Below are 18448 nucleotides of genomic sequence, written 5' to 3'. Positions count from 1 at the left end.
CAAGTGGGATTCACTTGAAGCTGCAGGATGCTAATCATTACCTTAGATTTCCATGACTTGCAGACAAGATGGATCCCTTGGTGAAAGTTTAGTCCATCATGGCTTGTGAGCATCTGAAGAGCTGCCCAAAATGGAAGACACATATGTTTCTCCACATATGATGTTTCACAACAGGAAGACAACTTGCTGGAAAATCTGAACAGCATCTCAAAAAGGGTTCCTGTGCATATATTTCTGAGTCCCAACTAAATGTATGGTTTAAAAAAATTATAAGAGTTTAAGTGGAAATTTAGTCCAGACATCATGTTTCTTATTCATTGCACTCCTTGATATGTACAATGGATGATAATGAGAATATGATTATTTTCTGTCCACAATTTAGTTCTCATTATGGGAATATTTTGTAGCTGTTGTAATTACAGAAGTTGCTACTGGAAATCATCATGCTCATTTGGTTTGCACAGTAGATGTTACATCCTTATAGATGGCCAAGTGGACAAAAAATGGAATGTCTGAATTGGCCTTCATGTTTTTTTTTTAAATCACAATACAGTTCTAACGACCACACAACTGTTCTTCCTTGAGGTCTTTGAGGAACCTATATTCCATTTCTGGACTGTTCAGATATTAAAAGAAAGTGAAATAATTGACATTTTATTTATCACTTATTTATGGTTGCATGGGAAGGAATTCTGGACTTGTCAAGGAAAGATATGTTAAGCCGCTCTGAGCTGGCTTTGGCTGGGGAGGGAGGGCTATAAGTCACAAAACAAACAAACAAACAAATAGGATTGCTAGGCCCAGCTGATGGGTGGAGGCATGGTGGGGTGGGCATCAGGAGGGAACATGGTGAGGTGGACTTCCAGGAAGAATTGACATCACACCTCCGTAGGAATCGCTGGAAAGTGTTTGATAAAACTTATCAAGAGTTAATATTTAGAACCAGATTAGTTGCTTTCTACTATACTTATTTATAAAAATGTAAGAGGTAAAGGGCATTGAAGTAAATTAGACTATCTGTTTGGCAAAACGGAGAGGCAGACCCTAAAATGATTCTATATAAATCATTTATTGAAGGCTATTTTCAGATTCTCAATTTGGATTTAGACTGAGGTTTGTCTCTTTCCATTCTGGTTCTTGGGGTATGGGGACTCTCCCCCCCCCCCCTGCTTTAGCTCTTTGGCCCAAACATTCTTGAGTTAGAAGCCTCCTTGTATCATTTTCCCAAGGATCTATATTTAGTCTGTCCTGCATCTTGGTTAATTGCCCTGCATGCCTATATTACAGCTGTATTGGGAAGATTAGATGCTTTAAAAAGGGATATTTTGCCTCTTAGGGGAAAAATTGCTCTGAATTGTTTTGAGTTTTAGGGGTTATTTCATTATAACTACATCATTACTTTCAGCACCTTGAATGCCACCACTAATATCTTGCTTGAAAGCTGACACTTTTAGAAGACACTAAAATGGCTCCATTCAGAGGTAGAAATGATTGCTTCCATTACGGTATTTCTACTCAATCCTTGTAATGGTAGCTGAATGCTTCCTAGATGTTTGGTATTGATAGCACTATCTTCAACTCAGCTGATACATTTCTTTTAAAATGTGAAAGAACCAGAACTATGTCTCTTTATGCTCATCATACACAACAGAAGCAAGAGACTGGGCTAATAAAACCATTCTTAGGAATATACTGCTCTAACAATGAGTAGGTAGTACGAGACGTTTCCCTTACTTGTCTTAGAGCAACCTTGATTATGTACAGATACCTGAATTAATGTCCAGAGCAACCTTCAAGCCATCCTAAACCTATTCAATCAGAAGTATGTTCCAAGGAATTCAGTGGGATTTTTCCTGGTTAATACACTTACAGTTTGCAATCCTTGGCCCATCTCCACCATAGAATTAATTGCCTTTCAACCCATTAAGATCACTGTAGTGGGCTTAATTATCTTGATGGGTTGAAAGGCATTGCTAGGGGTAAAGTGTAGATGACTGGAGAAGGCAATGGCAAGCCACCCCATAAACATAGTCTGCCTAGTAAACATTGGGATGTGATGTCACCCCATGGGTGAGTAATGACCTGGTGCTTGCACAGGGGACTACCTTGACTTTTTTAGTGGGCTTAAAAAAAAAAGGTACCCACCTCACTTAATTCTGTGCAGCCTGATCCCATAAAATGTGTACAAGCTATGATTACAGAGAATACAGGTTGTGTCTGGATTCCCCACCCTGGGTCCAATGTAACAGTCATATATGAGTTGTGGGTTCTCTTCAGTTCCAGTGTGCATGTGTGTGGTGGCCAAATTACGTCAAGACTGTTGCATGTTTGGAGATGGAACTTAAGCCTTCCCTCCGTGTGCCATTTCCCCAGCCATTAATTGTCCTGGGCTTGTGCTATTGGTCCCATTGAGGAAACTTATATGTACACTTTTGGGTTTCCCAGGTAAGTAGTGTCCCCAATGGACTTTTCAAGTTTAGGAAAATTGTGTCTGAAGCCCTTTCTCCAAACATTACATAGTTGTGATCTAAATGGGCACTGCATCTGAGGGCACTGAGGAAAACCTGTGACAGAAGATGGAGTCCCTGGACCCAAACTGTTTTCTTCATAATGTATGGATCAGTCGTTGCTCACTGTAGTACTAGTAGTCACAAGATGTCAAGTTGCTAATATCCTCTCTTTGGTATATTTGCCTGGTTTTTCTGGTCGATAGTTGCCCCGAGCTGGGGGAGACAACTGCCGGCTTGGGACTACAATCAGACCCCCCTAGCCACTGAAGCGCATACCCACCTCACCAGACCAGGCAGTCCCAGGAAGGCCAAAGACATCCTGTCGCCTCAGCCAGCAGAACCCCACCTCCTGAGAAAGGCAGGGTAAGTGAGGCGGCAGCCGAGCCATGAGCAGCTGGGGAAAACACAGCAATGCGTCCACCATCAAAGCCTCCCAAGGCTTCTGGCCCTTCACACCAGGAGCGACTTGCCAGCCATTTTGAAGACCCAGCTGGGGCAGAGCCCACCGCACAAACCGGGCTAGGGCTCAGAGGGGAGACTCCGCCCCACCAGCAGGCAGCTGTGGCTTATCCCTGCAGGACCAGCAGTCACCCCGGGGCAGACTGGAGGCTGGCGCTAAGGCCTGGTTGGGAGGGGTGGAATGGGATATTGGTGGCCTTGACGAGCACTTGGGGAGGCCTATAAAACCAGGGGCAGTCACAATGGCCGAGGAGTAGGGTTGCCAGGTCCCTCTTTGCCACCGACGGGAGGTTTTTGGGGCAGAGCCTGAGGGAAGTGGGGTTTGGGGAGGGGAGGGACTTCAGTGCCATAGAGTCCAGTTGCCAAAGCAGCCATTTTCTCCAGGTGAACTAATCTCTACGGGCTGGAGATCAGTTGTAATAGCAGGAGATCTCCTACTAGTACTTGGATGTTGGCAACCCTGCTGAGGAGGAGAAGGGGGCAGAACGTGTGAGTGCTGCGAGCTGAAGCACCCGAAGCCAGGAGTGAGGAGAGGACAGGCTGGTCCCAAACTCTCTATCTGAGGTCTTTGATGTGAATGCCTGCTGGAGGGTGGGGAAAAGGCTGGACCCGCCATTGAACGCTGGACCTGCCGCTGACAAGGGGTGCCATAACGGAACCTCACAATTGTAATAATTTTAGAATGGAAGGTTTCTATCAGATACTGTGTGCCAACGTGGTTGTTTCTGGTGTTAGCCAAAGACAGCTATGTTGGCATGTAGTCCAGGCTTAATTTGGGTCCAGGTTTAATAGTGCTTAGCCGTGAATTCTTTTTCACAATAAAGGCCCAGCTCAGGATCTAGGAAGTAATGGCAAAGATGAATGACGGTGTGCAGAATGCGCTACACAATTAGACCCGTGCCTTTGGAACTGCATGGAAAAGACTTCAGCGTCAGTTGTGGCTCGTCAATATAGCGCACCAAACTCTTTTCAATTAAGCCCCATCTGTGGCTGGGCCACTTGCCTCATAATCCTACTGTCCAGCACTTCTGCTTTTTCCACATGGTGCTACAGCTTTGCGTAATATTATTATGCCACATTTCACTTTGGATATCTGCTGCTGGTATATGTGTATTGCCAACCCAAATTCCAGTGTGAACATGACATTGACAAGAATTGTGGTCACATCATTAGTGCAATGAACCTTGTGTAGCCATTATGTGTGTGTGTGTGTGAGTGTGAAGTGCTGTCAAGTCACAGCCAACTTATGGCGACCTCCTTTTTGGGGTTTTCATGGCAAGAGACTAACAGAGGTGGTTTTGCCAATGCCTTCCTCTGCACAGCAACCCTGGCCTTCCTTGGTGGTCTCCCATCCAAATACTAACCAGGGCTGACCCTGCTTAGCTGCTGAGATCTGACGAGATGACGAGATCAGGCTAGCCTGGGCCATCCAGGTTAGGGCCATTGTTATGTGCCTGGTCCTAAACTACTATTTGCTGGCACTAAGGCTGTCAGTCTGTTTTACAATGTTATCATTACACATCAATTGTATTTTGTATTCATAATTCTTCGATTCTTCCAAATTAGAGAGAGGGTGAGAGGCCAAATATTTTCAATAGGCATTATTTTTTTTTTAATGTACAGCTGGTTTTCTTCAATCTGCTGAACAGATGCAATGATTTTTTTAAACACACAGTAAGTAAATTTCCTAAAGGAAGAAAAGTCTCTTTTTTTGGTCACAAAGCAGGAAATTTGTTTCACACCTCATTTCACAAAAGTTGCAATCCTGATATCTAGGAGTAGGATCCACTGACTTCCTTGAGGGTTCTGATTGCATCCAACAAGAGAGATGGAGAGAGCTTAAACCAAAGGCTTAAAATAGTCTCTCACACCCATAGCTTTTCATCTCAGCCTTTCTTTAGTCTCTGGGAAAACAACAACAAGAAGAACAAAATTATGCTGACAGCACTACCAACCTGCTGTGCAGAATATAAGGGACCCCTGGGAACAGACCTTTAGTGAGAATTCATATCTGTACTCTGAAACATGCACTTTTTATTGGCTATGTTCCCTGAAGACTTGTTAAGGGATTAGTTACATTTTACCGCCCTAAATGTCTTTACCATAAACAAATGAAATCTCAGGATCCAAGTTCAAGGAATAGACTCAAATGAAAAGGAATTTAACCACTCTTTGGGGATAAAGAGTTAAGTGGGGAAGAATGAAGAATTGATGGCCTATTACGACTTGTAATTTTCCACCTTGAATTATTGACAACCTGTGACATTACACCCTTACAAATTACAATCTATAAACAGCTTGGAAAATATGACCTTTGCATTCCAATTGGTCTCCAGATGCCTCAGAGCTTATTTTCAAGCAGCTGGCACAGGCTTATTTTCATGGAGGCGAGTAGGTGTGAGAATGCAAGGAACTGAAGAGCTTGATTATACACTCAAGCACAGCTCTCAGGCCAGCGAAAGTCGAAAGCCTGATGGATTATGGGTGGCATGGCTTTTTTTTTTAAGTCTGGGATGAGGAAAAGAGAAGTGAAAGTCATTAGAAATTTTTGGCAGTAATTGATTAGCAGTCATGGAATAAATAGAACTAATTAGTTTGAGCTTGTTGATTTAGCACTTTTTCAAAAAAAGGTAGGGGGGATACTGTGCATTCATAAACGTGTTAATAAAGGGAAATCTGTTTATTTTATTTTTTTAATCCCTTGCCTCTGAGAAAGGTGGGCAGATTGGAAGCCATTGTTTCTAGGAAATGAGTGGCCTTACATTCCTCCTTCCTTTGGCATGCATCCCACACAAGGTCACAGTTTATGAGATAGAATACGATTGTTCGGTTAAACTCTACCCACAGGCTACTGTGAGGAATTTAACTGTGCTGCCAAGACCCAGTTTAGTCAGTTCATTTCCCCATGTTTTAAGATAATTTTAGATATAATGGTTTGTCAGATTTAATTATGAAATTTGTTGTTCCTGATACAGTTCCGCAAATGACAATGAATGTACCTACTCTGATCTATAGAAACATTTTCATATTTTTTCAGTGAAGTTTATCGTTGTAAGGAAAAAAAATTTTTAATCTCATTGTGGTAATGTTTGATATGGTGATTTAAAGGTAATTGCAAAATGGCATATAAAACTGGGGCTCAGGCAGGTGTAAAGGGATTCAGTCTTAGCTTAACTCTGGCTTACTGTAGCCCTAGATGAGTGTTGCTATGGTACACACATATATATAACAATGCATATACAAGTTACATTCTTTAATTCCAGTGGGGATGTTCTCTCTCAGCACAACATGAGACAACACAATAATCCAAAATAATGTCAAAATACTATCAGCATACTGGAATCTGTGCAGGACAGTTCTGAGCCAAAAAACTACATCTGGGGATGGATGGAAGGGTGTGAGCACAGTTGAACTTTCACAAATGGTGTTTCAGGATGTGGATATTAATTAAAATCTAAACTCTATCCCAAAGTTATGAAATCACATTGCCTTCCATGACATACATTAAATGATTTGATAAAATATCTTTTAACTGTGTGTTGCAAAATGTTGGTTTCCACTGGGACAAAACTTGACATAGTTGTAGGGATAAGGAATCTGCCAATGATTTCACAATAGCCTCCTAGGTGGAGTTACACTTTCTAAGGCAATTAAAGTCAGTGGGCTTAGAAGGGTGTAACTCTACTTCAGATGGCACTGTCAGCCACTGAGCAGATATTTAAATATACCTGTATTTAGTTTTACTGAGATCCTAGACATGGGAGGTTTTCTGATACTATTGATGGTATTGCATTGATGATCTTGCATATGTGCTGGTTTCTAGGTGGTTTGGGTGAGACGTGTTTAAATAAAAGTAGATCTAGCCCAAGGAAGAACTGGTTAGTGCTAGTCAGTTGGGAGATGCTGATAGCTTGATGAATTTAGTCACAGTGGTGGCTGCTTTTAAAGTGTGTGTTGTCTTAGGTATGCTTATGTCACTTTATTCTCCAAATTAATTTACCTCTCTATGGTTGCTGAGGAGGACAGGGTCAGAATTCCAGGGGGCTTGGTCACCCTGGCCTAGCTTAGCAAAGTACTACTGGGTTCTGGTTATAAATTCAGCATCCCTTTTATAGAACGTTATAGAAGGGGAAGGGTTTGGTTTCTCAGCCTAACAACATACTTGTAGTTGTAAGGACAAAATTTGGGTGAAGTGTAGTTCACATCCCTGAACCCTTTGGAGGAGGTGTGGATTATTAATTAGAGGAACAGAATGGAGCAAAATATATGATGCACATAGAGATAACCACCTATTAGCTGAGCATTTTGTTTTAATATAATGATTGTTTGTGTCTGAGTGGTATGAGAGGGAGCCCAGAGATAATCTTTATCTGGGCATCTGTGGTAACTTTTCTATAACGTGAAACAAGGCATTTTGGGTACTGCTAATATATCAGTGTACCTGCATTTGTGTCTTATGCTTCAATTCCTATCTTTTAATACTCTCTGTTTTGCTATCCCCATCTTTAAGGTACACCCCAACCAAGTATTTAATAATTTAGCTCCCAATAGCAAGTAAACATGGGCAAAACCACAGGGCCACTAACAACATTGCACATATTTTCTACCATGTGTACTGATCATTTAAAGTATATATGTTAGAAAATTAATACAAATGAAATGTCCTCTAGCCGCAACTGTGATTCTCTTGCTGTTTTCTTACGCAAGTGGCACTAATGCCAGCGCAGAGGTCATGCCAGTTCTTATCACCCTTTACCCTCCGTTAGTATTGAACTACAACTTTAGAAAGCGATTCTAGTCCTTGGATGCTGAAATCCATCTAGCTCCAGCTCTCTCTGTCCATTCAATCCTATCTTCTCCTGTCCTGCTTTTGCCTCCTTAAAGTGGAAAAAAAGAAAAAGAAATTAGGAGAGCAGGGGAATATTGGGCAACTGAAATTACCCTGGAAATAAATTTCCAGTGTGGCCCAATCCATACTCCTGATCAGGTTGAAGGTATAGATCCTTAGTAGATCATACGGTACAGAAATTATTAGATCTTTTGGGAGTAACCCTAAGCAGGTATCCTAAGAAGTAAGTCCCATTCTATCTCCAGTTTTCTGTTTCCCTTGAATACAAGTTTTTAACATATATTATTAATTAATTACAATGTATCATAGTTCCATAGCATGCATTTTAATAGGAATCACAACTGCTTTTCTTTCTTACTAACAAATATTTTCCCATGTGTATATCAGTATCTTCAGACTGAGAATTCTCGTCATGCATCTGATGAAATAGATTCTAACCATAAAAGTTGTTATTTTTTTATGGTGGCTTTATGGTTTTACCATAACAGACTAACATGGCTACCACTCTAGAATTTGTCTTTTGTAGTTACTCAGCTTGTGCAAAGATCTTACTAGATTTAACCTAAGAGTTTGCTTTCAGCGCTAGCTGAATTCTGGAATAAATACTTCTGGGCATGCACAGAATCCCTTTTCCTCTGCATTAAAAACTGCAGTCTGCTTCTTTCCCACACACTTTAATAATTCAGTGGCATACTTAAAAATGCAGAGGAAGCAGTGAGATCACAGAATATATATTTGTAAAACCCTCCGTAAAAATGAAAATAGGATAACTACACGCCCCTGTACCTTGCATAAGAATAAAAAAGTCCCCCCCCCATGACAGAGAACTAAACAGTGATTTATTGCTTGAATAAACATCGTTTCATGAAAGTTGTTTGTTTAAACCTCAGGAAAGCACAACATTAAATATTCATTGCATGCTAATGTTTTACTTGTATGTGTCTTAGAATAAGCAGATTACTAGGTGCTCAAATTTGTCATAGTTAGAGCATCAGACTAGGGTCTGAAAGACCCAGGTTCAAATCTCCCTCTGCCATGAATGCTTACTGGGTGACCTTGGGCCAGTCTCAGTCTAATCTACCTCACAGGACTGTTGTGAAGATACAATGGAAAAGAGGAGAACAATGTAAATATCTAAGATATTTGGGTCTGCATTGGGGAGGAAGGACCTGTCCTCTTATTCCACGACTGCTAAGCTTACACAGGAGTCTTTTATCGAGGGGCTTCTCAAAAGCCTTTTGGAAGTCCAAATATATCTACTGGGTCATCCTTATCCATATGCTCATTAACCTTCTCAAAGAATTCTAACATCTTGATGAGGCAGGACTCCCTTTGCAGAAGCCATGTTGATTTTTCCTCAGCAGGTTTTGGGGGTTACCACACTTGTATTCCCAGCGATGTATTAAGAGTTTGAAAACGTTATAAAAAATACTGTTCACACTTTGTTTGGCCCCTTTAGCTGTGAAGACGTCTTCCAACCATCTACAAGCCGTTGTATCCCAAAACCCTTTTAAAGCGATGTTTTTTATAACATTTTCAAACTCTTAATATATTGCTGGGAATGCAAAGTGTGGTAACCCTTTGTTTGTATGTGCTTACATGTTTTTATGTGCTATGAATCTTTAACAGTTTCCATGAATTTACCTGGAACAGATGTTAGGCTAGCTGTCCTGTAACTTCCCAGATCCCCCTGAACCCCTTTTTAAAAAACAGATGTAACATTTTTTACTTTCTCGTTCTCCAGTATGGAGGCTGACTTTTGTGACTGGTTAGTAGATCAACAATTTAACATTTTTTGATCGACTAACCTGTACAATGCCATCTTCAAACAATGAGTCTGGTATATCACAGGGACTTCAGTCCAGATTGGGTAGGGCTACTAATGCAATTTGGGAAATTCCTGGAGATTTGGAAGCAGTGCCTGGGGAGAAGAGAGAGCTCAGCTGGAATGTTATGCCATAGAGTCTATCTTCCAAAGCTGCCGTTTCCTCCTGGGGAACTGATCTCTGTGGTCTGGAGATCAGTTGTAATTCTAGGAGAACTCCTGGCCCCTCCTGGAAATTGGCAACCCTAAATTCAGGACAGTTTTAGTTTGTTCATCTGTTCTCAAGTTATCCTTCTGTCCAGTCAACAGTATTTCTGCCTTGTCTGGATTGTTTCAGTTGTTTTTCCCCTTAAGCATCTCAAGGGACTAATTTGGGATTTTCATTCTCTTCCTAGATTGTGATAGAAAAACATCATACTGGGAATCAGACTAGCAGGGGAAGATTATTAACAGGGTAATTTACTTTACTGGAGAAATGCTCAGTGGGCCTTTGTCCTAAGCTCTGCCCATCCATCCCTACCTGAGGAAGTATGGGTGCTGCTGGCATTGGGCGAAGCCAGGAGCCACTATTCTTGTACTCCTCACCCAGGTCAATGACACCTGTACTCCTCCTCACTGGCTCCATCCAGCAGTGCACATTTTTGCCTTATACCAGCAGCACCCGTGTTCCTGCTTGCTGGCCTGGCTGCAGCCAGGCCAGCAGAGAGGAGCACGGTGGTGCCTGACTTCACCCTGTACTGGCATGGTACAGCTAGTGAGGAGGAGTACAGGCATAGCAGTGCCTGGCTTTGCCCTGGTGGCATGGGCAATGAGGAGGTGTATGGTCAACCCCACTATGCCCAGGTTGGTAAGGAGAGGCACAGGCACAGAAGTACCTGTCTTTACCCTGTGCCAGCTGTGGCATTGTGCATCTGGAGAGGAGAAGCATGGCAGTGCATACTTTTGCCCTGCTGGCTTGAGCAAGATGCCATCAAGGAGCAGTGTGGTGTCTCTTTGGCCCTCCATGATGGCAGCAGGAAGGTGTGCCCTTTTCCAGGACAGTTTTGGCCTCTCAGTCTGCCCCTGCACACTTTGAATCTCAACGTGCTATTCTCTGACATTTTCTGGGAATGTTAAACAGCATGGGGGACATACCAGTTTCCAAGGGGTAGAACAGTAGCTTCCCCAGACTCTCTTCAGGGATCTCCTCTCCAGGAAAAAATTAGAGCCACTGTAAAACAATGCCTTCCATAGCTGCTTCAGCTAGGTGGCCCAGAAGGATACTATGGTTGATTGTATCAAATGTTGCTGGGAGGATCAGAAGAACCAGTAGAGATACACTCCCCCTTTAGCTGACCAGCATAGGTCATCAGTCAGGGTGACCAAGGCATTTTCTATTCCATATCTGAGTTGAAAGACCGATTGAAAAGGGTCAATCAGTCTCATCCAGAAACAAATAGTGTTGAGGTGCTACTACCCTTTCATAAATTTTAATCAGGATTGGTAAATCTAAAAGTGGTGAACAATTATTGAGATCCTCTGGCCCAAAGAAAGATTTTTTTTTCTAATAAAGGCCTTTAAACAACCTCCTGTATGACCACAGACCTTAAAGTTGTGATGGCCAAGCCTTATGACAAGTGGGCCAAAAGTCAAGTGCAAAGTATAGTACAGTGTCATCCCAGAGAGGGCTGCAGTTTAGTGCATCCCCTAACATATCTAGTCTATTGGTTTGGGGTCTCCTTGCTCCTTTTTAGTGGAATAATTTTGATTTGCTTCTCTTTGAAGCATGCATAACCCCTGGAGGCAGTGATGGATGTTTACTTTTCATCATCTTATTGTATGGGGGCCAGGGGTGAGGGAAGAATGTGCAGATAGGGGAGAAGTATCTAGTGACACAAAAGCTGCAACAATATTTTTACATGAAGGGATTTTGTTATTTCTGCAGACAGAAAGGTTGATTGTGAGTGTGCAGGGCTTATTTTATTTTGCACTGGGATGTTTGAAATAGCTTGTGCAATCAGCACTTTCTTCCTAGAATCTATTTAGAAAAGGAAACAAAATGAGTAAACACCCACCTCTCTACTCCAAAATACAGATCCTGAACTGTATTTTGTAGCAAGTCTTTCTCTCAGTACAGTCTTATGGTTTTATACCACAAGGTATGACCATCTTGGGACAAAACGTTTGACTAATGTTTGGAACATCTCAAGAACATGAAGAAGTAAATTGTTGGTAAGCATGCTGGACTAGCACAAGGTGGTCCAGTTGAAATACATCCTTGACTGTGAAGTTCTTTGGGTGCTCTTTGCCTAGTTGTTTTCAGCCCAACCCACTTCACAAGGTTTTTGTGAGAAAGACATTTATACCACTCCTTGGATGAATTATGGGATATAGGGAGCAGATAAGATAGAGGTTGAGGAGCTGGTAAGTAATATGTTTTCAAAATTCACATCAGGATCGTATCAGGAGATTACAAATCTACTGTGGTACCTCTAGCAAACATTAGGGGGGGGGTGCCTGAGGAGGGTGGGTTTGGAGAGGTTAAGGACTTCAATGGGGTATAGAGTCCACCGTCCCAAGTGGGCATTTTCTCCAGGTAAACTGATCTCAGTCGCCTGGAGATCAGTTGTAATAGCAGGAGCTCTCCAGCCACCAGCTGGAGGTTGCCAGCTTTAGTTGCCAGCCACTCGCAGGGATAAGATGCTTTAGAATCTACCTTCCAAAGCTGCCATTTTCACTGGGGGAACTGATATCTGTATGGAGATAAGTTGTAACTCTGGAAGAACTCTGGGTCCCACATTTAGGTTGGCAACTCTATCTGAGATGCAGGTCCAGCAGTGCTCACAGGCCCTTATGCTATTTTATACATTTCACTGTCACATACTGGCATTCCAACAGGAGAAAGCTGCATACTTCCTGACTGCTTTATTGGAACATAGATATGAAAAAGCAATATTGGAAGTGGCTTTGGTATGCATACTGGTAGGGACTTTGTGTTTGTGGGCCTTCTATACTTTGTGTTGGAAGTGATTCTCACCACACCACACCACACCACACATGACTGTTGCCTGGAACCATCAATGTAGCCTCTTTCGAACAGCACCGTGGAGAAAATGAATAGGCTGATTGTGACTAATCTTTCTAGATAAACGTCAAGTTTGTAAAAGCAGTCAGTGTAGCTCCAAGCGAAAAAGAGCATTAGCGTCAGGGAAGTTAAGCCAAGCTATTAAGTATTTCATTCAATACAGTAACATGTTAATGGCTTGATAAGCTATCCAGGTTCTGGAAGTTGTGTTATTCCCTGCACAGTTGCATATGAGCCTTCTGGGAACTCCTAGGAGCAAGATTTTTTTCCATGTAAACATAATGTGATTGTAGAATTTCTTTTATTAGAGATGTTTTAAAATGAGACTAAATAAGAATGTGACAAATGTGCAGTCCAGTCCAATGAACTGTGCTAAACAAAGTGGTTGTGGTGTGTGTGTGTGCACGCTTGTGGCTTATTGAAGATAAGCAGTACCCAAGCTGATCATGGATGTGCAAGCAGGTTTGTAGCTATGGCAATCATAGATCAGTTCTTGTAGCTGGATGGAGAGGTTTCTACGGTGGCCCTATCTGATCTGTTGAGAAGTATGCAAACATTTTTTCCCAGAGTGAATCCCAGCAAATATTTCTGCTAAGTCTAATAAAAAGAACTGATTGGAAATGTCATTACAGATCTCCGCTTAATGGACTGGTTCATTACAAACACGTTGCGCTACTGTTTCAACATCTACTCTGTTCCCTCTAGGGTATCCAGCTCCAGGATGGGAAATACCTGGAGATTTTGGGGGTGGGGCCTGAGGAGGGCGGGTTTGGGGATGGGAGGCACTTCCATTGGGGTATAATCCCATAGTTTTCACTTTCCAAAGCAGCCATTTTCTCCAGGGGAACTGATCTCTGTTGCCTGGTAGGGACTTTGTGTAGATTAATCTTGGCTACTCCTTTGGCTTATAGGGAAGGAAGCAGAGTTATTTTGTCTACCTGTGAAATTTATCTTTTGTGTGTTTTGTACCTTGTAAGCCACTTTGGGTCCATACTGTATGAAGAAAAGTATGGTAAAAGTGTCCATAATAAATAAATATAAGTCTGTCTATTCTATACTTGTTAAGACTTTATATGATAAGCTTTATCACTTAGAATTAAAGTTTAAAAAGTGATTTACTTCAAATTAACAGAATGGAGAATAAAACTAAGTCCACCATTGGGGAAAAAACAAACACACCAAATGCCAATAATTTCTGTTGGCTGCATAAATAACAAAAGAGCCCTGTGTAGGATTATCAGTTCTTGGTTGGGAAATACATGGAGATTTTAAGAGTGGAGCCTGAGGAGGGCAGGGTTTGGAGAGAGGAAGGGCTTCAATGGGATATAATGCCATAGAGTCCATCTTCCAAAGCATCTATTTTCTCCAGGTGAGCTGATGTCTGTTACCTGGAGATCTATTGTAATAGCACTTTCTGTAAAGTGGGATGATTAATTTATGTAGCTAGCCACCCATATCCCATTGAGCTTAGTCTATGTAGTGTCAAATCTAGATTTTTTTCTTTCCAACCTAGCAACTTTTCACTGAAGTATCCCTTTCAAACAATTGTGTTTTAACTTTGTCAACTTTGTGGTATGCTTGTTATGCATTGCATGTTGTACATTTATTGTCTTGTGAGTACAAAAGCACATTCCAAGCTGTGGGTTTTTTTTAAGTAGGGTTGACAACTCCAGGTTGGTAAATTCCTGGAGATTTGGAAAGTGGATTCAGGGGAGGGGGGGCTTTTGGGATTGAGAGGGACTCAACTGGATGTAATGCCACAGAATCCATCATACGAAGCTGCTGTTTTCTCCAGGGGAACTCTGTAGTCTGATCTCTGTAGTCTGGAGATCAGTCCTGATTTCTCCAGGCCCCACCTGGAAGTTACTAAAAAAAGGCACTAATGCATAGATAAACATCAAGTTTTATCCAATGAAATAGTTGCTAAATCATTTATAAGAACAAAGCAAGGATGCAAGGCAATATAATAAATACAAGCAAAGCACAAATTTTCCAAAACACAATGTCAAATAGTAATGATACAAAATATGACATTCAAGAGACTAAAGACACTGTGAAAAAGAATAGTCTTATCAAGAATGTAGATAAATCTTCATAAATCCAAGAGCCAGGAAAAAATGGGATTCCAGTATTAGTCCCCATTTCGCGTCATGCTTCTTCAATTTTCTGGCCAAATTCTGGAAATTCTAGCAGCTTTTGTGGTGAGATTTACATTCCTCAGAACATATGTTCTGCAATACATATATACAGTATAACCACTACATATAAAGATACTAAACATAAGAAATACTAGACATAAGACTCAACAGAAAAATAATTACTACAATGTCAATAAATACACTTACCCAGGAAAAGGACCTGGAAGTTGGCAATCCTAATTGGAAACAATGGAGAAGTAGTCAATTTGGCAGTTCTGGAAAAGCCCTGAAAAGTATTTGGATCATTTATGTATCATTAATGTATTTGGGGGGGGGATTGCTATGTGAAACTGGATTTTCACCTCCCTTATTGTGCTGTTCTCTCTTTTAATATTTTTGTCATCCTTTTGTTAGTTTGTATTGATTGGTAAAATGACTCTGGTTGGGAAAAGGCAACCAAAGGGAGAACAAAGAGCAATGCACTACCCCCCTTTCATTACAGCATTCCTTCACAGACGATGTGGTGACATTTAGAGCAGCATACAATGCATGTCTTTGTTCATAAGGGTCTTCAGATCCAGCTAGTGACAATCTAGGAGAGGGAAAGTAGAATATTAAATGTAAACTAACCTTTTATAGTCTAAACAACAAAGAATGAAAAACAAAAGTAGAGGATGGAATAAATATTAAAGAAGATGGTTTTGCATAGACTTTTAAAACAATGCACACAAAACTGGAATCTCTCAACACAAACATGCAATTTGCTACCCCTTTGTACTTGGTAAAAAAAATGTGCTTTGTGTTTTGGAAAAGAGAGGTTACAGCACAGTAATAATAAACAAACTAAAGGGGGCATTCTGAAATAAAAGCAGTGCTTTACAGAGGGAGGTAAAGGGTTACCTGATAGTTATCTCCAGTCAGTGTGCAAGAAGTAAATTTTGCATGAAGACACAATTTGGACTGTGACGGTAAGGAAAGGGGACTGGGTATTTAACCATTCAAGCACCACTCAGTTTTGTTAATATGTTAAAGTGGAAAAAAAACAAGTTCTAAAAGGGCACCTTGTTCTTCTTTGAACACTTCTGATGTTGATTTTGGCAATAATTATTTTGACAAGAAAATCCCATATTCTTTGAAACTATTCTTACAGGGAGTAAACCAGATTTCTTCGATAGAAGAGATATATTTATTTATTAAAATATTTGTACCCCACCTTCCTCTTGGCCCAAGGGGGTTAACAGATAATAATTAAAACATAACAGATGAAATAAAAACCCCAAATACCTACCCGTGCCAAAAGATGCCTGCTGTGGTGGGTGGCATCTTAAGAATAATAGAAGAACAAGTAAATTGCAGGTTACAAACAGCAGCAATCAAATACGTTTTGCTAAGGGCTTAGTGGCACAATGGCAGTTGAAAAGAAACAGACCAAACCACAGGGACAACCAATGTGGTAGTGTCTCACGGAGATTAACTACGAGTGGCAGCAGAAGACTCCTGCTTGTTTTGTTTCTCTTTTTCCCCCAAACTCAGGTCAGATAAGTTGTTGATTCCTTTCGCTTTAAAAATGTCAGTTCTTGAAAGAGAACCCAAACTTGGGCTAGGTGTCAGGCTGCCTACCACCCTGTCAGATAGCATTTCCACAGCAGGTGCATATGCTTTACAAAGACATGTGCCAATTAAGGCTTGGTAACTGCTAAATTTCAATCACCACCCTCCCAGGAAAGCTTATCAGTGGCAGCAGGGCGGCTGTTTGTTGAAGATACAGAATTATGTTGCCTCTCTGCTCCCTGAATAGGCCTATAAATCCCCCACTACGAAAATGGGGAAGGGAGGGGCATGAGCACATAAAGCATTTCTGGTAGTTGCTCTCCTGATTCAAGACAGCAGTAAACTAAATAATGAAGTCAAGCCACCAATGTGCCAGGTCTCACATCCATCTGTAGCAGGAATTAAGGGCACTGTCAGCAACTGAACCTGTTAGCCTACAAAACAGCTTAGCAAACCTCCAGCAAAAAGGTTATTTAAAGCCTTTCCGTCATTTCAGGTGCACCATCTTTCTTGTTCTGTACTGGTGTGGTGAAAATCGCCAGAACTTCATTACAAGCTATGTTCCATTCTTTATAGGGCTGCCAATGTCCCATGTATGAAAGGAAAACAGGCCCATCGTAATTAGGGCTGCTAACTCCAGGTTGGAAAATTCCTGGAGATTTGGGTGTAGAGCTAGGGAGACAGTGTTTGAGGAGGGAACCTGCCAGCCTCCAGGTGGGGCCTGGAGATCTTCTGGAATTACAACTGACCTCCAGACTGCAGAGATCAGTTCCCCTGAAGAAAATGGCTGCTGTGGAGGGTAGACTCAATGGCATTTACCCTGTGGAGGTCCCCCCTCCCCAAACCCTGCCCTCTCCAAGGCTCCACACACAAAACTCCAAGAATTTCCCAACCCACTTCTATGGCTACCAGTTTCTGGCCTTTTCCACATGCATCAGTTACCACACATTTTCCATGTGGTCGATCCATGAGGCTTGGAATCTCTTCATGTGATTTTTGTCCACACAGCTCATTTGCAATGTTGTTTTTTTAACTTCTAAATCAGTTTTATTCTGTCCTCACTGGTTTTCCCCAAAACCAGAGTTTTTGGCCATGTGATTTGTGTTATCATGGATGATTGTGCTGGATGCTCCTCCCACTACCCCCTAATTTTTTTTGTGTTTTTGCACATGCACTTTAGCGCTGATGCACACTGCAGTTAGACTAGAAAACACACGTCTCATCAGCCATTATATACATTTGGAAAAGTTTGCCCTCAAAATGGATGCCCCAAGTGAGCCAAAGCACAGAGCTCTTTGGAGAGGTAAAATTGACCAGCATTCCCCTGCCCCCAGTGAGCCTGCAAATTTATTTGTCAATTTCACCTGATATCGATTTGTGGCTCTCCCTCTCCGCCCAGGAATTCGCAAAACTCTATACTTAACAGCACAGTCCAGAAAGGAGAAATGCAGGAAGGGCGGGGGGAGTTATTCTTTCATTTATGTGTACATTTGATCCAGCATTAGATTGCTAATCTTCTCCGTAAATAAATAAATAAATAAATAACAAAGGGGGGGGTCATTTTCTGTTTTACTCAGAGGGTTTTACCGAGCAACTTTTTGAAATTTCTGGCTTTCCCAGTGTATAACGGGAAGCTCAGGGTAGCAGACTTATAGCCCAGGAGAATGCACAAAGGGGGCGGTATTCTTGCTTCATGCATCCATTTGATTCTGCATTAGATCACTAATCTTCTTGTCTTTTTTTTTTAACTAGGGAGGGACATGGGTGGAGGGAGGGGAAGGGATGGGAGACGAGCAAAACAATGGGCGTGAACAAGGAAAGGGTATTTGGTGGGTAGGGTTGCCAGGTCCCTCTTTGCCAGATTTTAGGGGCAGAGCCTGAGGAGGGTGGGCTTCGAGGAGGGGAGGGACTTCAATGCCATAGAGTCCAATGAGCAAAGCGGCCATTTTCTCCAGGTGAACTGATCTCTATTGGCTGGAGATCAGTTGTAATAGCAGGAGATCCTCTGCCATTACCTGGAGTTTGGAAATCAGCACAGAGATAACTGTACAA

At 41.7% G+C, this 18448-nt stretch overlaps 1 protein-coding gene across 1 annotated transcript in view; it reads left to right on the top strand.

The window, feature by feature from the left end:
- Positions 1 to 18448, top strand: part of LOC130477365 (VPS10 domain-containing receptor SorCS1) — a 496720-nt gene that overhangs the window by 141565 nt on the left and 336707 nt on the right. The gene's annotated exons all lie outside the window — the stretch shown is intronic.

The sequence above is a fragment of the Euleptes europaea genome, chromosome 5, assembly GCF_029931775.1.
Source record: "Euleptes europaea isolate rEulEur1 chromosome 5, rEulEur1.hap1, whole genome shotgun sequence".
In the NCBI taxonomy this organism is placed as follows: Eukaryota; Metazoa; Chordata; class Lepidosauria; order Squamata; family Sphaerodactylidae; genus Euleptes; species Euleptes europaea.
Note: the sequence above shows the minus strand (reverse complement) of the source record. Positions and strands in the feature narration are given on the sequence as shown.